This window comes from Schistocerca serialis, chromosome 1, assembly GCF_023864345.2.
Source record: "Schistocerca serialis cubense isolate TAMUIC-IGC-003099 chromosome 1, iqSchSeri2.2, whole genome shotgun sequence".
Classification (NCBI taxonomy): domain Eukaryota; kingdom Metazoa; phylum Arthropoda; class Insecta; order Orthoptera; family Acrididae; genus Schistocerca; species Schistocerca serialis.
The window spans coordinates 198,912,738-198,938,899 of record NC_064638.1 but is presented as its reverse complement, the minus strand read 5'-3'; positions in this window follow the sequence as shown (position 1 = coordinate 198,938,899).

The window sequence follows — 26,162 nt, the reverse complement described above, 5'->3', positions numbered from 1 at the left end:
TATGGTGCAGGCAATCCATTTTCACGTTTTCAGTAAGTGTACCTACGACATCGTGTTCCAGTGTAAGCAGTACATGATTTCAGTTACAATGCGTTTTCCTTTAGATTGAAATGCAGCTCTCTTTACCATGTTAATGTAAAATTATGGTGAAGGATTACTTGTATAGTCAATTCGTTATTTCTATCATCAAAATCGGGGAGAACATTGTAGATGAAGATAAGGAAGTCTGCTACTTTGGAAGCAAAATACCACAGTAATGGCGGAGCAAGAACGGACTAGTACAGGCAAAGAGAGGAATCCTCGTCGAAAGACGTACCGATATCAGTTATTTATTCGAGAAATGAATCTGTCAGAAGATACGACTAGATGACAGAATTGTATGGAAGGGGGATTATAGGATGAAAAATTTTTACAATCAGACAGACCGCGTCATGTTCCATTTCGGGTTTCTTCGTTGACGTTACGACTCTTCCGGTTGGGATCTTGTTCAGGACCTACTGATCTTCACGGTTATGTGAACGCAATCGAAGACCACTGCCGCGTTCTCTTATAAAGGGGTTTTGCTGCACGTGTTGTGCAGAATTGGCGCTATTGAGTGGCATTTCTCCGGGTGTTACTGGTGGACGACCGTCACGGGATGGGAAGCAATAACAGAGGAAGGAAGAGAGTGGGGAATACTTAGCAAAATATTAGTTTGTGCCACAGAGGTGGCTTTCTGGTCGTTGTTTTCATTCCTCGCGCACCCTCCCTACGGCTATTTATTTACTTCCTTGATAGCGAGAAGACACGAAACTGGGAGCTTACAGCCGTCATCTTTATTCAAATTAGTTTCCTTCTTATGTATCTCAAGCGCTTCTCGGACGTTCTTTCTGTGAATTTTACATTATTTGCCTAGCGCTTGTTCGTTGTTGGACTCTGTATCGTGGCCACAGTTCTGCTGATCTTCGCTTCAACAGATCTGACGCTTTGCTTTAAAAGCGTGTGGCATCTATGCTCTTTAATATCCTCTTTTATTGTTCTCGCAGGGTCGCCTATATGGAATGGTGAGAAACATTTTGAGTAGTTTATAGGGTGTTGCAGGAGAGGTTGCACTGAGAAATAATTGTTAAGCGAAAAATTAAATATGTTGCGCCGCTTCCGAGTTATTTAGCATCAAAGTTAGACACGCAGGACGTCACGAGCGCAAGTTGAAGCACTTTGCCAGTCACTTGTCTCTTCATGAATTACCAAAAAGTGGATTTTTTTTTAGGGCGCTCAACTACTAAGGTCATTAGCGCCCAGTCACAAACGTTAGTGCACTAATAGCGTAGAAAAACGCAAGGGAGCAACACAAGAAAGTACTTACAAAGACGCAGATAAACAAAATAAAAGAGTTAGATCTTTTTGGAGAAGTCCGTCAATGTAATAAAACTAAGGATACGAGCAGCTGCTCGAGCGTCATCAGCTAAAAGTTCCTGTAAGGTAGACGGAAGACACAGGACAGCACGAGAGTGAATCAAACGGGGACAGGACACTAAAATATGGCGCACCGTCAATGGATGACCACAGGGGCACTGTGGGGCGGGGTCACCGGACAACAGGTAGTGGTGGCTAAATCGGCAATGCCCAATCCGCAACCTGGCCAAAATGACCTCCTCTCACCGGGAAGGGCGTGAGGGGGTCGTCCAAGCCGTAGGGATCGGTTTGATGGCCCTAAGCTTATTTTCATGGAGAGAGGACCAAGCCTCATGCGACAATGATGAAACGTGCCTATAAAGAAACCCACTAACATCAGTTGATGGGACACAAAAGGAAGCTGTGCGAGGTAGGAGGACAGCAGCCTTGGCCGCAGCATCAGCAGCTTCGTTCCCAGGCACACCAACGTGGCCAGGAATCGAGCGCCAGTATCAGCTAGCGACTGAAGGGACCGTTGAATTCTTTGCACAAGAGGGTGGTCCGAATACGGGTCACGGAGACTCTGAATGGCGCTCAAAGAATCAGAACAGGTGGAATAGGGAGAATGACGATGGCGGCGGATATACTGAACAGCCTGACAGAGAGCAAAAAGCTGTAAAGCTGGAACACTGGTCAAGGAGCCGGTACTGAAAGGTATCATCCCCAACGGCAAAGGCACATCCGACGCCAGCAGTAGTCTTGGAGCCATCTGTGTAAATAAGGACGTTATTATCGAGCCTCGAACAAAGTTCGACAAACCTCGAGCGGTATATCGAATCCGTGGTCCTCTTCTTTGGGATCGAGCTGAGTTCAAGGTGAACGCGAACCTGAGCCTGGAGTCAAGGTGGCGTTGGGCTCTCACCCACTCGAAAAGTCGTAGGGAGCGTAAAATCAAGTTGCTGAAGCAGGCGACGAAAGCGAAATCCAGGAGGTAACAGGGCAGAGACATACAGCCCGTATTGGCGGTCGAGAGAGTCGTCAAAGAAGGATAAATATGACGTGTAGTCGGGCATTGATATCAGTCGGCAGGCGTACCGACATAGCAACATATCGCGCCGGTAGTTTAGCGGTAATTCAGCAGCTTCGGCATACAGACTTTCAACAGGGCTGGTGTAGAATGCTCCAGTCACCAGACGTAACCCCGGATGGTGGATAGAGTTTAGACGGCGTAAGATGGACGGCCGGGCAGAAGAGCAGACAAACCTCCTATAATCCAGCTTTGATCGGACAATGGACCGATATAATCGAAGCAGGACCACTCGATCTGCTCCCCATGACGTACCGCTGAGAACACGGAGGACATTTAGGGAACGGGCACAATGAGCAGCCAAGTAAGACACGTGTGGAGATCAGCAGAGTTTCCTGTCAAATGTAAGACCTAAAAATTTTGTTGTCTCCACGAATGGGAGAGCAATGTAAGGATGGTGGAAGAAACTGTTTGTAACGCCAGAAGTTCATACAGACCGTTTTCTCACCAGAAAAACGGAAACCGTTAGCGACACTCCAGGAATATAGACGGTCTAAACATCGCTGAAGACAGCGCTCCAGGAGACATGTTCTCTGAGCACTGCAGTAGATCGTAAAGTCGTCCACGTAAAGGGAGCCTGAAACGTCAGCTGGAAGGCAATCCATTATTGGATTGATGGTTATAGCAAAAAGCGCCACGCTCGGAACGGAGCCCTGGGCACCCAATTCTTCTGGCGAAAGACATCTGACAAAACAGAACCCACACGTACCCTAACATTCGATCCATTAAAAATGCATTAATAAAAAGAGTGAGGCGACCGCGAAGGCCCCAAGTGTGCATGGTGCGGAGAATGCCCACCCTCCAACACGTGTCGTAACCTTCTCCAAATCGAACAAAGCCGCCATCTGAAGCTTACGCAACAAGTTGTTCATTATGAAGGTCGACAAGGTAACTAGGTGGTCAACAGCAGAGCGGCGCCTACGAAAGCCACATTGGACATTGGTAAGGAGGCGTCGAGATTCAAGGAGCCAAACCAATCGAGAATTTACCATGCGTTCCATCACCTTGCAGACGCAGCTGGTAAGGGAGATGCGGGCGATAACTGGAAGGGAGGTGTTTGTCGTTTCCTGGTTTGGGTATGGGAACAACAATTTCTTCACGCCAGCGTGTGGGAACATGACCTTCAGTCCAGATGCGATTATAGGCGCGAAGAAGAAAGCCTTTACCTGCAGGAGAAAGGTTCTTCAGCATCTGAATATCGATACCACCGGGCCCCGGAGCAGAGGATCAGGACCGGGCGAGTGCACTTTCGAGTTCCTGCACGGTGAAGGTGGCATTGTAACTTTCACGATTCAAAGAGTGGAAAGAAGGTGGCCGTGCCTCCTCTGCTTGTTTTCGGGGAAGTAAGGCAGGGTGGTAATGGACAGAGCTCGAGACCTCCGCGAAATGTTGCCGAAGGCATCTGAGACATCCTCAGGACCCACAACGACTTCATTCGGGGAGTGGACCTTGGTGCCAGATAGCCGGCGCAGGCCACCCCAGACAACCGAAGGAGGAGTAAAACTGTTGAATGAGCTGATGAAAGGCACCCAGCAAGCCTTTTTGCTTTCTTTGATAACACGACGACATTGTGCACGGAGTTGTTTGATACAGTTCGCCATCGTAGGGTGGCGTTGGAAGGTGCGTAAAGCACTTCGCCGAGCACAAAAAAAAAAAAAAAAAAAAAAAAAAAAGAAAAAAGTGGTTCAAATGGCTCAGAGCACTATGGGACTTAACATCTATGGTCATCAGTCCCCTAGAACTTAGAACTACTTAAACCTAACTAACCTAAAGACATCACACAACGCCCAGTCAGCACGAGACAGAGAAAATCCCTGACCCCGCCGGGAATCGAACCCGGGAACCCGGACGCGGGAAGCAAGAACGCTACCGCACGACCACGAGCTGCGGACTCGCCGAGCACAAATAGCGTTGCTGCATGCTGTAGTCCATCAGGCGACTGGGACTCACGTGCAGAAGAGGAAGTACGAGGGATGGAATATTCAGCAGCAGTGAGAATAACGTCCGTGAGGTATGCGATTTGACTATCGCAGTTGGAGAAGTTTTGATCATGGAAGGTCGCCAGAGAGGTGAAAAGCCCCCAGTCGGCTTTGGAGATGTTCCAGCTAGAGGAACGTGGAGAAGGGGTGTGATGCAGGAGATGGATTACACAGGGGAAATGGTCGCTCGAGTATGTGTCAGACAGAGCATACCACTCGAACCGACGTGCAAGTTGGATAGTGGATATTGAGAGGTCCAAGTGGGAATAGGTATGCGTTGCGTCCGAAAGGAAGGTAGGTTCACCGGTATCTAAGCAGACTAGATTGAGGTGGCTGAAAAAGTGCCAAGAGGGAGCCTCTCGGGCAGGATGCTGGAGAGCCCCAAAGGGGATTTTGGGCATTAAAGTCTCCAACCAACAAAAATGGCGTAGGAAGCTGAGCAATCAGTTGTATCATGTCTGCCCTAGTAAAGGCAGACGGTGGAGTGTAAACAGTACAAATGGAAAATGTGAAAGTGGGGAGAGTAATTCGCAGGCAACTGCCTGCAGGTCTGTGTGCAATGTTATTAGATCGTAGTAGACATCATCCCGAACCAGCAACATGACCCCTCCATGAGCTGGAATACCTACCACAGGGGATAGCTCAAAATGCACGGAGATATAGTGTGCCACGTCAATACGATCGCATGGTCGTAACTTCGTTTCTTGGAGACCTACGTCAAGCGGGCAGTGCATTCGAAGGAGCAATTTTAGTTCCTCTCGGTTGGAGCGAAAGCAGCAAATATTCCATTGAAGAAGTGGCATTATGAAAACGAAACTAAAAAAAAGAAACAAGAAAGGTTCACCTGGATGGCCGCTGAGGGCCTGGCTTCGAGGGAGCACTGCTGCTGCAATCGATAGGTGGTGAGTCATGGTCCATCAACTCAACAGTTGCGTCTGCCACCTTCCTGAGCTGGTCAAGGTGGGGGGGGGGGGGGGGGGCGGCTTCCTCCGCCGGTGAGGGGCCAGATGATCGGCTACCAGCGGTGCGGCCTGGCGAAACTGAAGACGGCCGGGGATGGCAACCGCTGGGTGGCGCAGGAGAAGAAACGCGTCTCGGCGGAGATGGAGAACTCTATTTTCTATGAGTCTTCTTTGAAGAATCACGTCTTGTCGAAAGAACTGTTGATGGCTGTGAAGTTTGTGTACGCAAGAAATCTTCCCGTGTCGGTTCTTTTTTGAAGGTCCGAGCATGTGATTTAGAGGTCCTCGTCTTAGCAGTAGCAGATGATGTGATTGAGCCTTAGGCTTGGTGGGAGGTAGAGGAGACGTTGATCGGGCGATCTTAGCACTGTCCGATCGGACGACCGAATCGCTAAATGTTAGATCGCATGTCTGTGTAGCCACCTCCCTGGTAGGCCGAGGAGAGGCGAGAACGGTACTGTATTGACCTGCCGGAAGCACAGTGGGCTTTCTGCTATTGAATAACTAGCGAGCAGCCGAGGTTGACACCTTCTCTTTTACTCGAAATTTCCTGTGTACTTTTCTCATCTTTGTAGACGGGGCAGTCGCGAGAGGAGGCAGCATGGTTGTCCATACAGTTGATGCAACGTTTGGGACAGAGGTGGACAGTCACCCTCATGGGCATCCCTGCCACAGGTAACGCATTTAGCCGCACCTGAACAAGACTGCCGTGTATGGTTAAACCGCTGGCATTGGTAACATCTTGTAGGGCTGGGTATATACGGCCGAACAGAAATGAGCTCATAACCCGCTTTAATTCGTGAAGGCAATTGCACATTGTCGAACGTCAGGAATATGGTTCAGGTTGGTATGAGGTCCTTGACGACCCTCTTCACGACCCGATGGACAGCTGTCACTCCCTGATCAGAGAGGAAAGACAGAATCTCCTCATCAGTTAGTCCGTCGAGTGACCTGGTATACACCACGCCATACAGGAAATGTGTGTAAGAGAGGGGCTCGAAGTAATTTTTGGTCCTGGATGGCGCTCTCTGTCTCCAACAGCAAGGTACCGTTGCGCAACAGAGTACAAGATTTCACTGGTCGTGCAATCGCATCTACACCCTTCTGAATAACGGAGGGGTTGACTATTGAGAAATCGTGATCGTCACATCTTGTGACAACAAGAAACTTCGGCGCTGGTAGTAAAATTTTCGGAACAGGAGTTTCATTTAGCTTTCTTTTTTGGGCAGTAGACAGGGAAGAAGAAGAAGAAGAAGAGAAAGCCATTGCGGATGAATCACCCATGATTGCCAGCGACTCCGATGGCGCGCTCCTTCCTTATGCGGGCCCTCTCAGAGGGCACTCCCACCTTATGTGATTGTTCACACCTCAGGTCACACCTTCTGAGAAACGGACGGAGGGACCAATCGGCACGTTCGGAAGGTAACAGCTCAGGCGAACACCCCTCCCTGGGCCTGGCCTTTACCAGGGGGTACGTTCGTGCCTTACTTGTTTACCAATGGCGGGAAATTACGCGTTACCCCGTCGCCAGCTACGCATGTGAACGCGTGGGTCGGCCTTCAGACACGCACAGGGAGGAAAGAAGAGAGGGAAGAGAGAGAGGGAGAGAGGGATAGTAGAAAAAATCTCAAACGCTGAAGCGGAGAATAAGACTCGGAAAGGAAGACAAGGAGAATAGGGCAGGGAGAATGAGGCAGAGACAGAAGTAAGGGAATGAAAGCAAGGAGAAGAGTGAACGTAGGGAAAGACCAGTAGAGGAAGAAAGCGTGAGGATGGAAAAAAAACACAGGAAACAGGATCCTGGAGTGTTCAAACGTCCGTCTCCGGATGAAGGCTCGATACATTACTCCCAAGAAGAGGAGTGTGAAGGGGAGGTAAGGGGGGACGATGAGGGATGGTGAAGGGGGGTAGGGCAGCCAGGAAAGGAAGGAGAACTGCACTAGCTCGGGGCCCCGTGCTCGCCACGCATGTATCCACAAAAGAGTTGTGGATCCCCTGGGGGGGGGGGGGGGGGCGGCTTATTCATGGACGAACTATCGAGTGTTGTTTGAAGTGTATCGTTTAAGAAATTCAGCTCTGATTCCGAACTGATATTGCTGCTGATATAGAAGACACGTGAAGACAGTGTGTCAGCATTGTATGCCCTTGGGCTGGGTGATGATGCAAAATAGAATGTAAAAACCAACTTGTGCTTTAAGGCTTTCTACATACTCCGTGTAGTAGATTAGTGTCACATCTCCTACAGACCTAGACAGTTAGGGAGGCGAGATCGACCTGACTCTATATATTCAAGGTGAAGCTGATTTTGAGACGAATGTCAATTAGGAAATTGTGGAATCTATGTAGATCACCTTTATTCTGCAACGGAATAACAAATGTGGCCTCCCCATTTCGGAGCTAGCGAGAAGGAATTGGTGGCACATTACTTAATATCTGTTGTTAAACACTCCACGAAAACTTCTCATGATTCTACAATCGTAGGATAATGAAAGCACTGCGGATGCGGTGTTACAAGTGGATGCTGAAAATAAGGTGGATGCTGAAAATAAGGTGGATTGATAAGAAATAAGAAGGTTCTCTGCAGAATCGTCGAAGACAGTTAAATGAGGGAAACGTTACCTAAAACAAGGGGCATTATGATAAGAAATGTGTTAAGACATAATGGAATAACGTAAATGCCACTACGAAAGAACGATACGAAGGAAGGAATGTTCTTCTAATAAAAGTCCAAAAACTGTCAAGGTTACCTCGGTATGTGACTTTTTCCAAAACGTCTTATCCACAGCCACATTTCAGTCGTTTCTAAGTGCTCTCTGTGTGTTATCAACAACAAATTAGTAGCATAATTAATACTGCTTCGTTTGGAGGCCTTATCTGTGGATAAATCATCATAGATGGTTGTTTCAAGTGTCTCCTTTAAGAAATTTACCTCTGATTCCAAAATGTTATTGCCGTTGATACGGAAGGCACACTAAGACCTGCCTGTGAGCTGACAGCTGGTGCGAAATAGCGGGTAAAAGTCAACTTCTGTCTCAGGCACCCTATATATTCCGTGTATTACAGTCCTGTGAGATCTCCTACAGACCAACACAGCTATGAAGGGGAGACAGACCTCTCTCTTTGCATCCAAGGTGAAGTTGATTTAGGAATGAACGCCACTTAGGAAATTGTGGAATCTATGTACCTGATATTTATTGTGTCACGTATATCAAATGTGCAATCTACAATGCGGAGCTAACTACAGGCAATAGTGGCGCACTACTTAACGCCTCCTGCTCAAAATGCTCCACAAAAATGTCAGCTGGTACTGTTACCATAGACTATGGAAAAACAGAAATGTCGAGAATCAGAGCAAAAGGGATGCTGTGTTACAAGTGGATTCTGAAAATTAGATGGACTGATAAGAAATGAGATTATCTACACAATGAGGGAAGACAGTTAACTGTGGAAGACGATGACTAAAACAAGGTGGCATTATGATACGATATGTGTTAAAACGTCATGGAATAACGTCCAAGCTCCTACGAAAAAAAAAGGAATGAGGGATAGGGTTAATAGTTTCATCGACGGCGAGAACATTAGGGTCGGAGCACAAGCTCGGAACGTTTCGGGAATGGAGAAGGAAATCAGCCGTGCCCTTTCATAGGAACCATCCCGGCATTCGCTTGGGATGATTTAGAGAAGTCACTGAAAACAAATTCTGAATGGTCGGATGCGGATTTGAACCGTCGTCCTCCTGAATGCGAGTCCAGGTGCTAATCACTGTGCGCTTCTCTCGGTCCATGCTGCTAGAACCAGAGTAACGAAACATTGTAGAGAAGGCAGAATTTTGAGCATATGCAACAAGTCATTGAGGAAGTTGGGTATAAACGCTACCGTGCGGGAAAGAGAGGCACAAGAGAGGAAATCACACCTGCCAGAAGACTGACGACTGGAAATAAAATGAAAGTTATGAATAACAGCAACTTTGAACGGTTCGATATGGGACAATGCAATTAGAAATAGGAGCAACGTCCGAGAGTCAATGCCCCAAATACGTCGGCTCTTCGTGCTAAGTAACAGACAAGGGCTCAACTGCCCTGAGGCAAAGGGGAGAGGGAGTGCTCCATCCCCTCCCCCCCTTCCCCCCCCCCCCCAGCTCTCAGAGAAAGCAGTGTAGTCGGGTGTTTTTCCTTTAAGAAAATTATTTAAAAGTAGGCAGTACATAGGATTTTAATAGGGTAGGAACCAGAACTTTTAGTCGTCATTCACTTTTTGGTGGTCATTCACTTTTTGGTCGTCATTCACTTTTTGGTGGTCATTCACTTTTTGGTGGTCATTCACCTTTAAGGTATTTAAAATATACTACTCACCCGCAGGTCTTGGTCGCACCCTACAAACTATCGTATGGCTTTCTTTGTTGACAACGGTCTACCGCTCTCATCGTGAAAATGCGAGAACTCAGAACAACGAGGTCACTAGCTAGCGTGCTGCTGATCAATCGCTCATATGTCTAATTATGTGAAACCAAGGCGACGTGTGAACGAGGGTAGGTGGCGGTTCCGTGCCTCATGTAGTAGAGCCAGACACTCGTACTTTGCTTGCGGTTCAGAAGATTGTAGCTTGTCTGATGAGTCGTTATTGGCGGCAGCAATGTGAACTAGCCATGTTAGCGTCATGCTTCATCTTCGGCCTGTAAATTGCTTCTGATGACCCACTGCAATATGATCCCTCTTACTACGATGGGCACAGGAATACAACCAGTTTCGTGCAGCTCGGCAGTAGGTCACGCTGTGCGGAATACAGGTCTTACGTGCTTAAGTCACGTTGGCATATGCACTAGAGCACAGTTTTCGAAGGTTGTCCTCGATGGGTCAGAATGTTTGGCGTATGCTAACTGTGGATGACCTAAATAACCTTTCGTAAATGCTGCACCTGCACAGTGGCAGCGGACAAACAATGTCCTGCAACATGAGGTGTGGATTATCGTTGCAGCGCAGCATGTCATTACTTCGCTGACCTATTTGTTCATCTGAAATTTAACCGATTACAAAATTAATGAGTAGCGCTTTCTACCAATTTGGTCATCAGCACTGTAGAGGATTTAGTGCTAATCAGTTGGAACTACATCAAAAACGGATAAAACGTCAGTTCAGATTGAAGCTTTAATGTAAACAGAGTCATAATGGCTCCTTTTCTGATATTAAGGAGTAACAGTTTTCTGCTAGGAATGTTACTGTGTTCGTCTGACACTTTTTTTCTTCTCTTCGTTAGTACTAGTGAGGTTATTACCCTATTGTGCTGAATTTAGAATGAAGCATGGACACATACTTCAACTTTATTGTCGCAGAATGGACGTTTGGTAACATTAGCTATAAAAGATTATTCTATATTTTGGACGGTACTTATTTAGTTTGGGAAGATAAAAAAACAATATTAAATACTTACAAAAATCGGAGTCATACATGGAAACATGAAGGGCAACGCAAAAACTAGAAAAGGTGTAAGAGTTGCTAATTTGAAATTAACAGCAAAGAATCAAAATTTTGATAGCAAGTCTATGAAAAATGAGAACACATTACAGCAAAATTGAAAGAAGTAAAAAATAGAGAAAGTTGATAAATTTAGTTATTTGTGTTCCTTAATTACAAAAAAGAGATAGATCATAGAAATCAGAAAAACAATTCCAACAATAAATTGTTTCCAGTGAATGAACAGAACTAGTAGTGGGAAAATAATTAACTATAGAATTTAAAATTTTGTTCAAAAAATGGTTTAAATGGCTCTGAGCACTATGCAACTTAACTTCTGTGGTCATCAGTCGCCTAGAACTTAAAACTAATTAAACCTAACCAACCTATGGGCATCACACACATCCACGCCCGAGGCAGGACTCGAACCTGCGACCGTAGAGGTCGCTCGGCTCCAGACTGTAGCGCCTAGAACCGCACGGCCACTCCGGCCGGCTAAAATTTTGTCAAGATATTAATCTATAGTAAGGTGGGAAAGGTTGACATTGTTTTTGACACACAGAGAGCACTTGGAAACGATTAAAATGTGACTGTGGATAAGGCGTTTTGGAAAAAAATCACTTAGTGAGGAAATCTTGAAAATTTTTGGACTTTCCTTAGAAAAGCATTTCTTTCTTCCTTTCTTCCTTTTTTTTCCTAGCAGCATTTACGTTATTCCATGATATCTTAACGCATTTCTTATCATGATGCCTTTCTTTTAGATAGCGTTTTCCACATTTAACTGTCTTCGCCGATCCCACATAAACCACCTCATTTCTTATTAGTCCATCTGGTTCTTAGCGTGCACTTGTATTACCGCATATCTAGTCCTTTGATTTTTTTCTTTCCGGTTTTCCCTTTGTCAATGACAGTAGTATCAGCTGCCATTTTTGAGTAGCATTTTGAGCAAAAGACTTTAAGTAGTGCCTTTCGTTAGCTCTGCATTGTAGGTGGCACATTTGATATAAAGTGGTAAAGTAAAAGTTAGGTACATAGATTCCACAACTTCCCAAATGACGTTCATTCCCAAATCAACTTCACCTCGAATACTGAGTATGAGGTCTGTATCCCCTTCATAGATGTGTTGGTCTATAGGATATCTGACAGTACTCTAGTACACAGAGTATACTGAAAGCTTCAAAACGTAAGTTGATTTTCAGCTACTGTTTCGCAACACCACCCCCTGCCCAGAAGCAAGCAATGCTCAACACAATGTCTTCGCGTGCCTGCCATATCAATAACAATAATATTTTGTAATCATAACTGAATTTCGCAAAGGAGACACTTAAAACAAACATCTATGATGGTTTGGCCACAGATAGGGTCTTAGAACGAAGTAGTATTCAGTATGTTAGTAAGATGGAGGAATAACTGTCTTCTTCTCTGTAAGATTAGCGCTCGTTTTAAAACTTCTGATGTCATACGCAGTTAAGAAATGTATTAGAAGGAGAAGAGGCTGAGAAAGGAAAAGTGACCAGGCATAACCTTTTGGATTTTATCGACAGCGATGTATGGCATAAATGTCATGCTTTTATGATGATGCTCCAAATATTCAGAACCCTTTCTCACAAGTACGTAAATTTCCCTGTAATTGCGTTCAACTCCTTACATCATCTGCTAGTGATAAATTAATTGTAAACATTATTATGTGTAGCTAATGTCAGAACAACTTCGTCTTTTGAGGATGTCCCTCGTTGACGCTATTTCTTTGTTTGTAAGCTGCAAACTGGTAGCAGGTTTCACTCTCACAGCCTACTTCTTTTCATACTCATTCATAGTAACACAATCCATCTAGGGTTTCCGAGAAGTTTCCTTTGGTCGTAGGGCATTTGCCGAAACAGGAATCTCCTCGCTAAGTCCTATTCATAAGTAGTCTTGTCGTCTACTGAAAACGACTGGGCTCAATATTGGGTCGGTTCGAGAACAACCAGCTATTCTATATGCTTTAGAAAATGGAAGAAAAAACACTACACAAATATTTATCATAGTAACATAAAGTACATGACAGAGATACACACTCGACATTCGATAAGAGATCGGAGAAAAGTAACAGCAAATTGCCCTATGCAGGACACCAATGAGGTATTCCCGAGATGTTCCCAATGCTCGCTGCACGAAAACGGGAATGAAATTCCCTATATTCCCGAAATCACCTCATTGGGTGTCAGATGGAAGGCACGCCTTGTTATTAAGCACCTACCGTATCACACTATAAACTTCAATGAGCCTCTGCTTAAAGAGTGGAGTGGGACATTTTACTGGTCCTATAGTTTTTATCTGCCGTTTAAGCTGACATTCGAAACCGAAGACGTTTCCTCCAGTTAACATTCTATCATCTCCCCTCCGCTCTTTCCTTATACACTCAATGGAAAATAAAATCGTTCATATACGAGCAAGCAAACGCGCGCGCGCACACACACACACACACACACACACACACACACACACACAAGACGAGGACGAGAAAAAGACACTAAAGGGACTTCCAGAAAAAGAAACTCACCGCAAATTTCGACTTGGCAACTTGCCAAGTCACCAGTGACGTATTGCACATCGTATAGTACTTTCTGAATAAAATTTGGAAAAACAAGAAAACCAAAAATTTGATGTGAATATACGTCGAAGCTTTTCTGCTGACATAATGAAGCGACTTTTAATTTATGACCACGTCAGCGAAAGGAACTGACACAGAAATTGACAGGACAAGAGAAAAAAGCAATTAGAAACATTTTTTTAAGTAAAATGTATGGCGTGAACTGTTGCAGATCTATACTTAATATTAGTAACGAAAAAGTCACTGAAGAGGACTTTCATACAAAATACGGAAGTACAGTAAATAATAACAGTGTAGCAAGAGAAAAACGTTTTATATATAAACTGCCTTCACAAGCTCGTCAGTGGCTCTCGTTCAAGCGAGAGAAAAAATATTTGGCTGTACCGAGGACAGCCCGTTTTTTGTATCACTTATAAAACTCTTTATAAGTAAGGTAAGAGTTAAAGTTCAAACAATTATGCTCCAGTTTCTGTACTGACGTATATTTCCAGGTTATTCATGCAAGTATAGTGCCTAATATAAATGAAGGAAAGAAGATAAGGGTTTGACGTCCCATCGACAGCTAAGTGATTATAGACAGAGAGCAAGCTCAAGATGAGGAACCATCCCAGCATTTGTTCTTCCCAAGGACAATGACGATTTCAGGCAGAAATCATGACCAGTACCACTACTTCGATTCTTCTAGTACTTCTCCCCTATTCTTGTGAATCGTGAGCGGATAACAACTAATGAGGCCTTTCCCAAGGAGATGCATTTGTACACGTTGGAGTCTTTTTTTTTTTTCAAGTTTTAAGGAAAAGAAAAACGTACGTTCGGCTGCCGAGTGGATGATTCTTTCTGGAAATAATTTACATCACAGTTTGCGTTCCGGAAAGGGCAGCTTCATACCATAGATCATTAAATACTAAAGGACCAAAATAAAAAAGCATACCACCATTCTGCATTATATAATATGTGTATATTCTCTGTCAAATTCTTAATGTTTATTGACTTTATTGCAAACAACTTGTTTAAGTCATATTTAACTAAAATATCGCAAAAAATTTGGTGCTGGATAATACAAACAATGCTCAGGAAAATGACCACGATGGAGTCACACAGGAATCAAATCGGGGTCTACGTCTACTTCTTTTGTATGAATGTTATACTTAAAGTGGTAAAAAGGACGGTATTATCGTAATCTGCAGGTATTCCACTATGTGGTAGCAACAATTAGACGTCTGTTACTCAGCAGATTTAAAACTTGGTTTGCTACATGTTACTGGGCAAATGATCAATAATTTTTGTTTCTGCATATTGAACGACTTTCTGTGCCACTGAAAGCTTTAATGATGGATAAGAAAGGTAATTATTTCCTCTAATTTAATAGATATGGACATTACAGTTCTCCTCAAATTTTGATGGATTATTGATGACGAATTTCATTAGCGAATATATGTGTTACGACGGTGCTGTTAAAATGCCTAACTGCTTAAGAGGTACCTGTGTAACGACTACGAATGATTACCAAAAATTATTTATTCTCACTGCTCACTTTTGAACAATCAATACATTCTAACTGGAAAATTACGCCAGAAAGTTATTCCAGACATTATCCAGCGGAAATATACAAAATAAATCAGGAGGTTAATTCGTTTCGTTTCCAAGAGTAGCAACTATATGAAGAACAATAGTAGCTGAACTTCACTGTTTGGGATCTCAGTGATATGCTTCTGCCAGTTCAAGTTTCATTCAGTATGTACATAACAAAATTTGGAGCATTCTATCCTATTTACTGACTTTTGCCCATGTGCTACATCAGTTGCCGATACAACAATATTTGTCGCACAGACCTGAAAATAACGTGTTTCTTCAAAATTAAGAGAGAGTTCATTTTCAGATAAACACTTATTAAGTCTTCAAAAAACATCATTAACAATCTCTCCTGTAGCTTTGTTGCTATTTGTAACACTAGTACCGTCGGCAGAAGAAAAAATTCTGCTTGTTGAACGTTAAGTGACGGTCATTCACATATATAAGGAATAGGAGTGGCACCCTTTATGATTTCTCCACATTCACTAAAATTTTCTACACATCTAACGTTATGTGAATTATTCAGCACAGTGTTTTGCTTTCTGTTCGTTAAGTACGTTTCAAACCTGGTATGTGTAAAGCCATCAGTTCCATAAAACTTGAAATTTTCTAAGAGTGTAACATGACTGACACAGTCAAACGCCTTACAAAGTTCACAAAAATTACCAAATGTCAATATTTTATTATTTAGGGCTTGTAATATTTGTTGAGAAAATGTACAAATACGATTCGGAGTAACCCTTCTGGAATCCAAACTGTGATATGCTAAGTAAATTGTTTCTACTTAAAATGTGAGACTTGATAAATTACTTTTCCAAATAGTGGACAATAATTATTTAAGTTTCTGTTATCACATCTATTAAAAAGAATTTTAACAATAGCATATATAATGAAATGTCTGGAAAAATTCCCTGTGCCATTGATGCGTTACATACGAGGGGCGTTCAGAAAGTAAGCTCCGATCGGTAGCGAAATGGAAACGACTATGAAAATCCGATAAAGCTTTGCACAGATGCGTTGGGTAGTGTCTCTAGTATAACCCCAGTTAGCATCACGTCGCTCTTCTCATTTCTGAGCTCGCAGTGAGTGCGTAAAGATGTCTAGAAAATAGTGTCTGCCGCCAAGTACGAGGGCCTGGTGAGAAATTTCGCCTGAAGCTATGCAGCTAACATTACATAACTGTCGTGCTGTTTCGTCTTCACGACAATTCTCAGCCGCATTCTGCAGGGGCAATGAAGATGCTCCTGCATCGTTTTCAAATGGAAATGTTAGATTACCCACAATACAGTCCGCAATTGTCTCCCCCTGAGTTTCGTCTCTGGTCACATGAACCGCTGTCTTTGAAGACAACATTTTGACACAGACAACGAGGTGTAGGCCAGCGTGGAGAATTGGCGGAAAGCACTGGCGGCTGCCTTCTATGATGAGGCTGTTGAAAAGTTGGTACAACGCTATGACAAAAGTCTAAGTCAGAACGGCGACTACGTAGAGAAGTAGCTGAAAGGTGTAGCTAATTGTTACAAGTAAAACATTTCTGATGTTCACTGTGGTTTCAATTTGGCAATCAATCGGAGCTTACTTTCTGAACAGGCCTCGTACATCGCTAGTGACATGAGTTATCAAGTTAGAACAAACTTTCAAAATTCTTTTTCAGATTCCATCTACACTATATTGGGTTTTGTTTTAAACAGTTTTTATAATTCTATCAATTTCAGTGAATAACATCGGTGCTACTTCTAGTTGCTTAAAACTTTGTGGAATAATTTTCTTAACATATTCTCTTACTTCAACTCAACCATATAACTGTACTTTCGCTGCTATATTTAAAAAGTGATTGTTGAAGGTACTCGCAGCTAGTGAGTTATCAGTCACAGCATTGTCATTTAGATTAATTGTTATCTTATCTCATACACTGACTGGGTGTCCTGGCTCCTATTACAAGTATTATTAATTTCTGTCAGGATGTGCATACGCCTTGACATTGTAATGATTTTGATAAAATAATGCAATATTTTTTGTAGTGTGCAAAGTAATGTCAAATGTTGACTTGTTCTGGCCTTTATGTAGATTTCCCTCTTGCTCTTACTTGGGATTGTAATTCCGTAAGTTATCCATGGCTTAGTCGTGTTTTTTATGGATTTTCTGTATAGCTTTTTGGGAAAATTACTTATAAATATCGACACCGATTTACTGTGTAATAAATAGACTTTGACATTAGTATCTCTTTCTATGCACCACACCCTATACCACCTCTTTCAACTTACTCTTAAAACAATTTACCCTGTTCTCATTAATAAGCATCACCGCTTTCAGTGAATCTGTCACAGTTCTTTAAGGTGCTATATTGTTTACTTCCTTTAGTAGCGCATCACGATGAGATAGTCCATTGAGAGTTGGGTACACAATTGATTCAGCCTGAGCCCTGACTTCAAAAGAAGTTATCAATCAGTGTCCCACTACCTGCCTGCACGTCAGTTACCTGATATTTCACTTCTCCATCCCTATGGTTACATGGTGATCAGAGAGGCACAGAATATCTATCACTTCAGAATTTCCACATCATCTAAGCGTACAAAAGTATCTCATTTATCTGTTTCTCAACCCCCTAATGTTCTGATGATTTTTTTTTCTGAAGCATTACATACATTAAGTTCCAGTTTGTTTTAATTTCTTTCAGTAGTGCCTTTGCATAACCTAACTCTAAAGCAAAATATGTGCCACTAAGGCTCAATTAATAACAGAGATTTTGTCTTGTGCGCTTGTGGCCCACTTTCACTTCCCGCAAGTTGTCCAGTTAACCTATTCAGCTAAGGGCATGAACCGTGTATACCCATCTCGCAATTGCAGCAACAGGCACGACACAGTTCTGAGACTTCGTTTCAGCCAAAAGCAAGTCACTCAGCTCTTTGTTCATATTGCTAACAGCATCGTATATGTCGGGATGGTCATGGTGCTGCAAAGTCTCAACAAACCGCGAACGAGTGTGTGCCGTTGCTGTTCCTATTTCCTCCAGGTCACCATTAATACTATCAGCTGGTAGCCTGACTGATTCCTGCTGCTGCTACTACTACTAAAACACAAGGCGCTCTCCATTAACATCTCTTAGTTCTCTGTCACCCGGCTAAGTTTGACAATAGGTTTCACGAGGTCTGTGACCTGTTATTTTACATATAGTCTCTCCTGTAGTATTTGACGTAGACACCTCTCCGGATTGCTACCTACCAGCAGGATTCTCTTTTCTTTCTACCCGATTTTTCTACTGACCTAGCCGTAAAGATGTTCCTACAATTCTGCTGCACTTTACTTTGCCCAAAAAGTGGGTGAGGCCCTTCTCCTGTTTCAGGTAATTTGTCATGCTACTGCAAATCGGAATTTGAAATATGTTTTCTGAGGTATTCTGCTTCTGCCTATTATTTGTCACCTTTCCTCAGATCCTGTTGTCTCTTTCCCCCATCAAGCTATCTAATTCCAAATATTCCATTTCTAATTCTGCCTGGTTAACTATTTTCTTGTCTCGACCACATACTCTACAACTCCATGGGGGAGCCCCTGTGACATTTTGCTAGTTTCCGCTCTCCGATCAGCCCAGTGAAACGTTAATCCACAGTGTTGACATGTTTCTCCCACACTTACTAACCTACGGCATCAAACACATTTGTTATACATGACACTGCTTTCACATAAAAGGCACTATAACACACTTAAGCTATAATGAAGCAACAATTGAAAATATGCCCGGAAAAACGGGTTAACCTTCAAATGCAAAAACTTAAGAGATAAGTGTTGCCATCTGTTGTTAGGTACAATAGGATATTTAGGGGTGACACCAAAGTTAATTTTGACAGTCCACGTGCCCAGCAACAGATGGCAACACTTATCTCTGAGCTTTTACATTGGAGGGTTAGTCCCTTTTTCCGTGCATGTCTTCAGTTAATAAAAACTTGTATTTCGGTGGGCTGTACAGGTAACTTCTTGGCAGCAGGCCGACTTAAAAATACTAGAATGTAAACAACACACAGATGTTCGCTGGACGTAAGTTGTAGTTAGCAGACGACACGAAATGAACGAAAATTACAGAGTACGACATTTTGCAACAACAGTTGTAAACAGGCACTTTCAGGAAATTACCTAGAGCACTAAAATGATTCCAAAACAACTCTTAGTGCCTAGCCGGCGCTATATTGAAAAAAGAACCTACTGTAAAGCGATCTTCCGACAGCGTGCTGTTACTAAATTTCTTGTTAAAGAGAAACAAAAATCTACTCCTGAAATTCAGCACAAATTTCAGTGTACGTAAGAACACGCGTGCATGTGCTCCAGCTGTGTCAAGAGACCGATGAAACACCTCGAGCACTGGAACACGAGCCTCCGAGATTGCTTTGGTGGCGGTCAACTTTGAATTGCCTTCAAGGTACGCGATAAGAAAAAAATCGACAAGCTAATTAGAGGAGAACAACAAAGTTTGCAATTGAACGTAAATCGGAGCTGGAGATGATTCAATGCTTGATTTACCGAAAGTTCTGCTCTCGTTGGGTCCTTTGCTCATCGATCGAGGAGCACAAAAATCAGGGAAGAGCCAACTGAAAGTTTTAGTGAGTGATTTTAAAGTGGAGTTTTTTTATGGGCAACAAAAACTCACTCTATCATTAAGAGTGAAAAAAAAAAACGTAACGGTGGGATAAGGCATCATTTGCATTCGCCATGGAACAACAATGCAAGGACAGGTAAAAGTTTCTGGCAGCGTCCTCTGTGAAGAGGACGGTGACATTTTGGTTGACCTTCGCTTTTATGGACAGGTAATAACCACTATTCCCTGCATGTAGACTCTTTAGAAGCTTCTTTTCCCATCGAATGATTAAAGCTCCGTGGTGCAGGTACTTCTGCAATACGACAACGGGCTGCCTCACACTGTTCATGCTACTGAGGAGAAAATTAGGGCACGTGAGCGGCAAAGTGTTCTTCACTCTCCCTGCATTACGACTTGGCAGACGCGAGACTAACTCTAAGAGACGCTGGAAGGCATCCAGTGCGCCGTAAGTCAGTATATTAGGACAGCCGCAAGCGAATTCTAATGCAAGGGAGTTCCCAAACTCACAGAGGAGTGGTAAAAACTTGTGCAAAGTAATGGAGATTGTACTGAAATATGGCAAAATCCTATACTTTTAGACCCTATAGTGACCAGTCTGCTAGGTAAAAATTAATAGTCATAATAAATGGTTGCTCACGATTGTCAAAATGCCTGTAGCGCAATCAACATACATAAAGCAGAGTCGGTACTATTCCTAGAAGATTCAAATGCTACGATGAATTTTATTTATTTATTTATTTATGCATTTATTTTACCTGGCAAGATTAGGGCCTTCAGGCCCTCTCTTACACCTAACCAGGCATACTCAAATTCAACAAATTTCAGTGTCTACAGAAAATTAGGACATATAACATGTTATACAGTATTAATGTTAAAGAAAAAAATAGAGATTATAAAAGTAGTACAATGATAATTATAACAATCAAAAAATAATTATAACAATCAAGAATAATAATAATAATAATAATAATAATAATAATAATAATGACTATGTATATGAAAGTAAACATATTTTTCTTTTATGAGTGTCAGTCCTTTTGCTAGTTGGGAATTTTCTCGTTATATTCTTGCAGCTTGTGAGTTATTCTCATCAAGCAGAGACATAAGACGATGGAATGGGGTGAAAGAGATATAGAAGAGGTAGATAGGTTAGAGGAAGAGAAATAGAATGGTAAAATTCGAAGCTATGATGGAGAGGAGAAAGAAAAAGATGAGGGGGGGCACAACAATGGTGGCTATACCGTCCCTAATATGTAAGTCTTAAGTTCCCTCTTGAATGTTGAGTGGTTTTGGATAAGACGCAGATCACAGGGGAGCGCGTTCCATAGTCGTATGGCTGAGATGGAGAATGACATGGAGAAAGATTTTGTGTTATGTAAACGTACAGCCAAGATGCTAGACGTATCCGATCTGGTATTGCGGTTGTGGAATGATGATAGGTGTTTAATGTGAGAAGATAAGTATTGGGGGCACCAGTGGCTAAGAAATCGATGAAGTAAGCACATCGTGTGGAGATCGCGTGCCTTATGTGGGCGTATCCAACCTAGCTGGGAGTATGAAGGACTGATATGATCATACAACCGTATGTTGCATACGTATCTAACACAAGCATTCATCACTAGCTCGAGGCATCTCGAATTTTCATTATTTGTGCCATGTTGAACTACATCACAGTAGTAAAGATTAGGCAAGACTAGTGTTTGGACTAATTTTTGTTTAACATGGGTTGGAAATATTTTTCTAAATTTTTGAATTGCATGTAGGGAGGAGAGCGATTTCCGGCAAGCTGCGACTGTTTGTTCTTCCCAGTTTAGGTGTTCATCCAAGATTATTCCAAGGTCTTTTACTGTTTTTTGGTATGGTAGTTGGGTACCATCAAGGAGTATTTGAGGGACTGTTTCGCGAAAGTACCGACTGATTAACTTTGGATGAGATATAAGTATGACCTGGGATTTCTTGGGGTTTAGTTTCAGACCTAGGTTCTGTGCCCATCGAGAAACAGAGCAAAGATCTGCGTTCATACTCGCTACTGCGTCAGCAATGTTCTTGGGGCTTGCACTTATGTACAGTTGGATGTCGTCGGCATATAGATGGTAGTTGCAGGAGGGAATCACTGAAGAAATATCATTAATGTACAGTGAGAAGAGTAATGGACCAAGGACGGAGCCTTGGGGAACTCCAGAGCGCACTTTTTCCATGATGACTTTTCCGACCCACAAATGACTTGTTGACTTCTGTTTTTGAGGTAGCTGTCGAACCAGTTTATTGCGCTGTTTGAGAAATTCAGCCGCTTCATTTTAATTAGTAATATATCAAAGTCAACTGTATCAAAAGCCTTGCTAAAGTCAAGCAGTGTTAGGATGGTAGCTTCACGTCTGTCCATAGCATGTTTAATGTCATCAGTTACTTTGATTAATGCAGTTGCTGTACTATGGTGCTTTCGAAAGCCTGACTGATATTTGTCGTGGATGTTATGAGTTTTGAGGTAATCCGTCAGCTGTTCATGGACGATGTATTCTAGGGCTTTAGATATTGCAGGAAGTATGCTGATCGGCCTGTAGTCACCTGACGACTTAGGGTTGTCAGTTTTACTGTACAGAACTCAAGAGAGTGAAAATTTCGTGAGTATATGAACTAAAAGAAAGATGCTGTGGAGCTTCCCAAACGGATTTACAGACATTACTAGCTTCGGAGACGCTTCCATTGATACGTAAACAAGTTTTTTTGTATTTTCACTCTTACATAAATGCTCTGTAAAACATAGCGAAATGCGTCATAGAGAGCACTTTTTACTCAAACATATATGAAGAGTTATTACCGTTCTAGGAGGGGAAAAAGTAACAGTTACGTGCCTCAATTTATCTGCATGAACTCTGTCAAATTCATACCTATGGGCAAGAATAATAATAGCAGTTCCTAAACTGTAAGTCGTCTGTTGAAGTATTATGAGCACATCCCTGTAAGACGTATAAAGTCTTTTTTAGAATGTTTGACAGTTGCGATTTTTCCTGCATTTCTGTCACTCTCTTGCGGTTCCAACAAATGTAACCACTCGCCCCGCCCTTCTTTCTATGCACTCGTTGTACGTTGTTCGCTCGCCCTGATACACGTCTTCTGTACGCAGTTTCGTCTGTAGGCGACACAGCAGTTTCCCAGTATTCTAACAACGAATAACAGCCCGCCATTTGGGTTACCTACAACAGAGACTGTGTCGTCGTACTTCATATCGCTAATGCTACTGTCAAATATCTGTACAACATGACTAGACCTACTTGTGACTTTTTTATCCTGTAGCTAAAGCATGACACAGTTTTATGTTTCGTGTATATTGTGGTGTCACCGCCAGACACCACACTTGCTAGGTGGTAGCCTTTAAATCGGCCGCGGTCCGTTACTAAACGTGGGACCCGCGTGTCGCCACTATCAGTGATTGCAGACCGAGCGCCGCCACACGGCAGGTCTAGAGAGACTTCCTAGCACTCGCCCCAGTTGTACAACCGACTTTGCTAGCGATGGTTCACTGACAAAATACACTCTCATTTGCCGAGATGATAGTTAGCATAGCCTTCAGCTACCTCATTTGCTACGACCTAGCAAGGCGGCATGTTCAGTTACTATTGATATTGTGAATAATGTACAGTCAAGACCGACGTTCACCAGTTATGGATTAAAGTTATGTATTCCACCAGCTACGTCCGCTTTTTCTAAAGTCTAATTTCCTTGTCCTGTTCCAGACCTCACGACAGCCTGCATGAGCTAAAGCGCGTGCCTTTCGGCTTCCTCTAGTAACCCGGTGTTGGCTCTCCTGCCAACCCACAACATTAGCGACGAGGCAACACCGCGTTCGTAACTATACTGCCCTGATTTACTTGTGTAATGGCTTAGCCACCATCTCCAGATGTACTGTCCGAATTTTATCGCTTACAGAATCAGCAGCCACAGGCCTTACTGGATGCCCTTGGACAGCTCATCCAGGGTCAACGTGCAATGCAAAACGATGCGGCAGCCGCCGCTCCACCGCTAACGCAGCCACAACACGCAGTTGCACCAACTTTTCGTCTTTTTGATGCTGCACTGGAAAGCTGGACGGAGTGGTCACGCCAATTTGGGTTCCATCTCGCCGCCTACAGAATTCAAGATAACGAGCGGCAGCCTTTTTTGTTGTCCTCCGTAGGGGTGCACACGTACCATGTGATAGTCAAATTATTTCCCCGACGCGACGTAGCATCTCTGTCCTACGACGAAATTTTGTCTGCATTAGATGCATATTTCAAAGACTCAGTCAATGTAGTTGCCAAACGGTACACCTTCTTTCGTACAAAACGTACAGCAGGTCAGACTAATCGGGAGTGGGTTGCAACCTTCCAAGGCCTTACTAGGGATTGTGCTTTTGAGTGTCAATGTGGACTCCCTTATTCAGATACTATGGTACGTGATGCAATTGCACAGAAGGTTATGATGTTCGAATAAGGGAACAGATTTTGAAACTAGTCAATCCCTCCCTTCAACAAGTGATGGACATATTGGATCAGCAGGACACACTTGACTTTGCTTAGGACTCATTTGAAACTTCGCCACCTGTGTGTCAGGTTAACCGGCCCGCCGGGTGAGCTGCACGGAACAGTAAACAGCCCTCGCGCCCAGACGCGCCAGTGCCACCAGGCTCTCAGCCACGTGTACCGTGCTGGCAAGCAAATGCAGTGCTAAAATCATGCCCGCGGTGTGCTACTAGACATCCGCGTGAGAATTGCCCATCACGCCAAGCTATTTGCTTTTACTGTAATAAAAAAGGACATGTTCAAAGTGTTTGCTGGACAAAGCTCAGAACGGAAGCTCAAAACCATTCCAGGCCCTTTGCTTTGCGCCGGAATCGGAATCGAACAAGGATACTCAGGCTCGCAAAACTTCGCCCATGGAAATTCATATAGTTCATTCCACTCCGCCCAGTGCCACTCTCTTTAACAGTGACTGTGTTCGTCCCACAAATAGTGTGCATCGACATCACCGGCACTTCCGTCAAGTCGCAAGTGATTTTGTACCAGTGTCAGTTCACGCTGCACAAGACAGTCGCTCTTGTCGTCAGCAGGGCAATAAACTTTTCGTGGACTTGGACATTAACGGCAAAGTGATACCATTCCAGCTCGATACTGGGGCTGCAGTTTCACTGATCAATCAAGACACAAACTGCTGGGCACACCTCCGTTGCATGCCGCAATTGTTAAGTTAACTAGCTATTCAGCTCACAAGATCCGTGTGTTAGGACAGTGCACCCTTATTGCAACATACAAGGGACAAACAAAACTTGTGTCATTTTACGTCCTTCGTTCTTCTTCTGCAGTGAACTTGTTTGGTTTAGATTTGTTTCAGTTGTTTAACTTGCCTATAGTAAATCAGGTGCTATCAGTGAACCAGACTGTGCCTTCTGACAGTGTTTCTTGTCTATGTGAAGAATTTGCAGACATTTTTGCACTGGGCCTCGGTTGCGCTAAGAACTATAAAGCACATTTGGAACTGAAAGTAAACGCGCAACCGAAATTTTTCACAGCACGCAATGTTCCCCACGCATTGCGTGATGAGGTCGCAAAAACATTACACGATTTGGAATCGCAAGGTGTAATTGAAATATGTGCAGGCTTCTCTCTGGGCATCACCCTTAGTAATTTTGCCAAAACCTTCCGGAAAATTGAGACTTTGTGTGGACTTCAAGGCAACAGTGAATCCACAACTATTGGCTGCAACTTTTCCTTTGCCCTGCCCGGAAGATCTTTTTGACAAACTGTGCCCGGGTAAATATTTTTCGAAGTTGGACCTAGCAGATGCGTACTTGCAAATACTGGTGGACGAAGAATCCCAGCGCGTTTTGGTGGTTAACACGCATCTTGGTTTGTATCGATTCAAACGACTGCCATTCGGGTGTGCATCCGCCCCTGCATTGTTTCAGCAATATCTACAAACTGTTTGTGCGTCGGTCCCTACTGCAGCAAACTATCTGGACGATATTGTGATCTCCGGAAAGACGGAAGAAGAACATTTAGCCAATCTCAGAACATTATTTCAGGTCTTGCGACAAAGTGGTCTTCGCTTGCGGAAGGACAAATGTGTGTTTTTTGCTCGTGACTTACCCTACCTGGGACATGTACTCAATGCCCAAGACATACATCCCAGTCCAGAGCACCTCCGTGCCATACAAGACTTGCCTTCGCCGCAGAATTTGAAGCAGCTACAGAGTGTGCTGGGCAAAATTAACTATTATCATCGCTATGTTCCCCATGTCTCTTCGATTTCAGCTCCGCTTCATCGCTTACGCCGACGACGGAATGCGAACGCGCCTTTCGCCAGTTGAAATCGACGTTGCTTTCCAATACTTGCCTTACGCCATTCGATCCCCAGAAGCCCCTTTTGTTGATGGTGGATGCATCGCATTTCGGGATCGGTGCTGTGCTTGCGCACAAAGATGGATCGCACGATCGCCCTATTGCCTTTGCGTCCAAATTGCTCTCGTCTGCACAACGAAATTATTCACAGATCGAGAAAGAAGCATTGGCTCTCGTATTTGG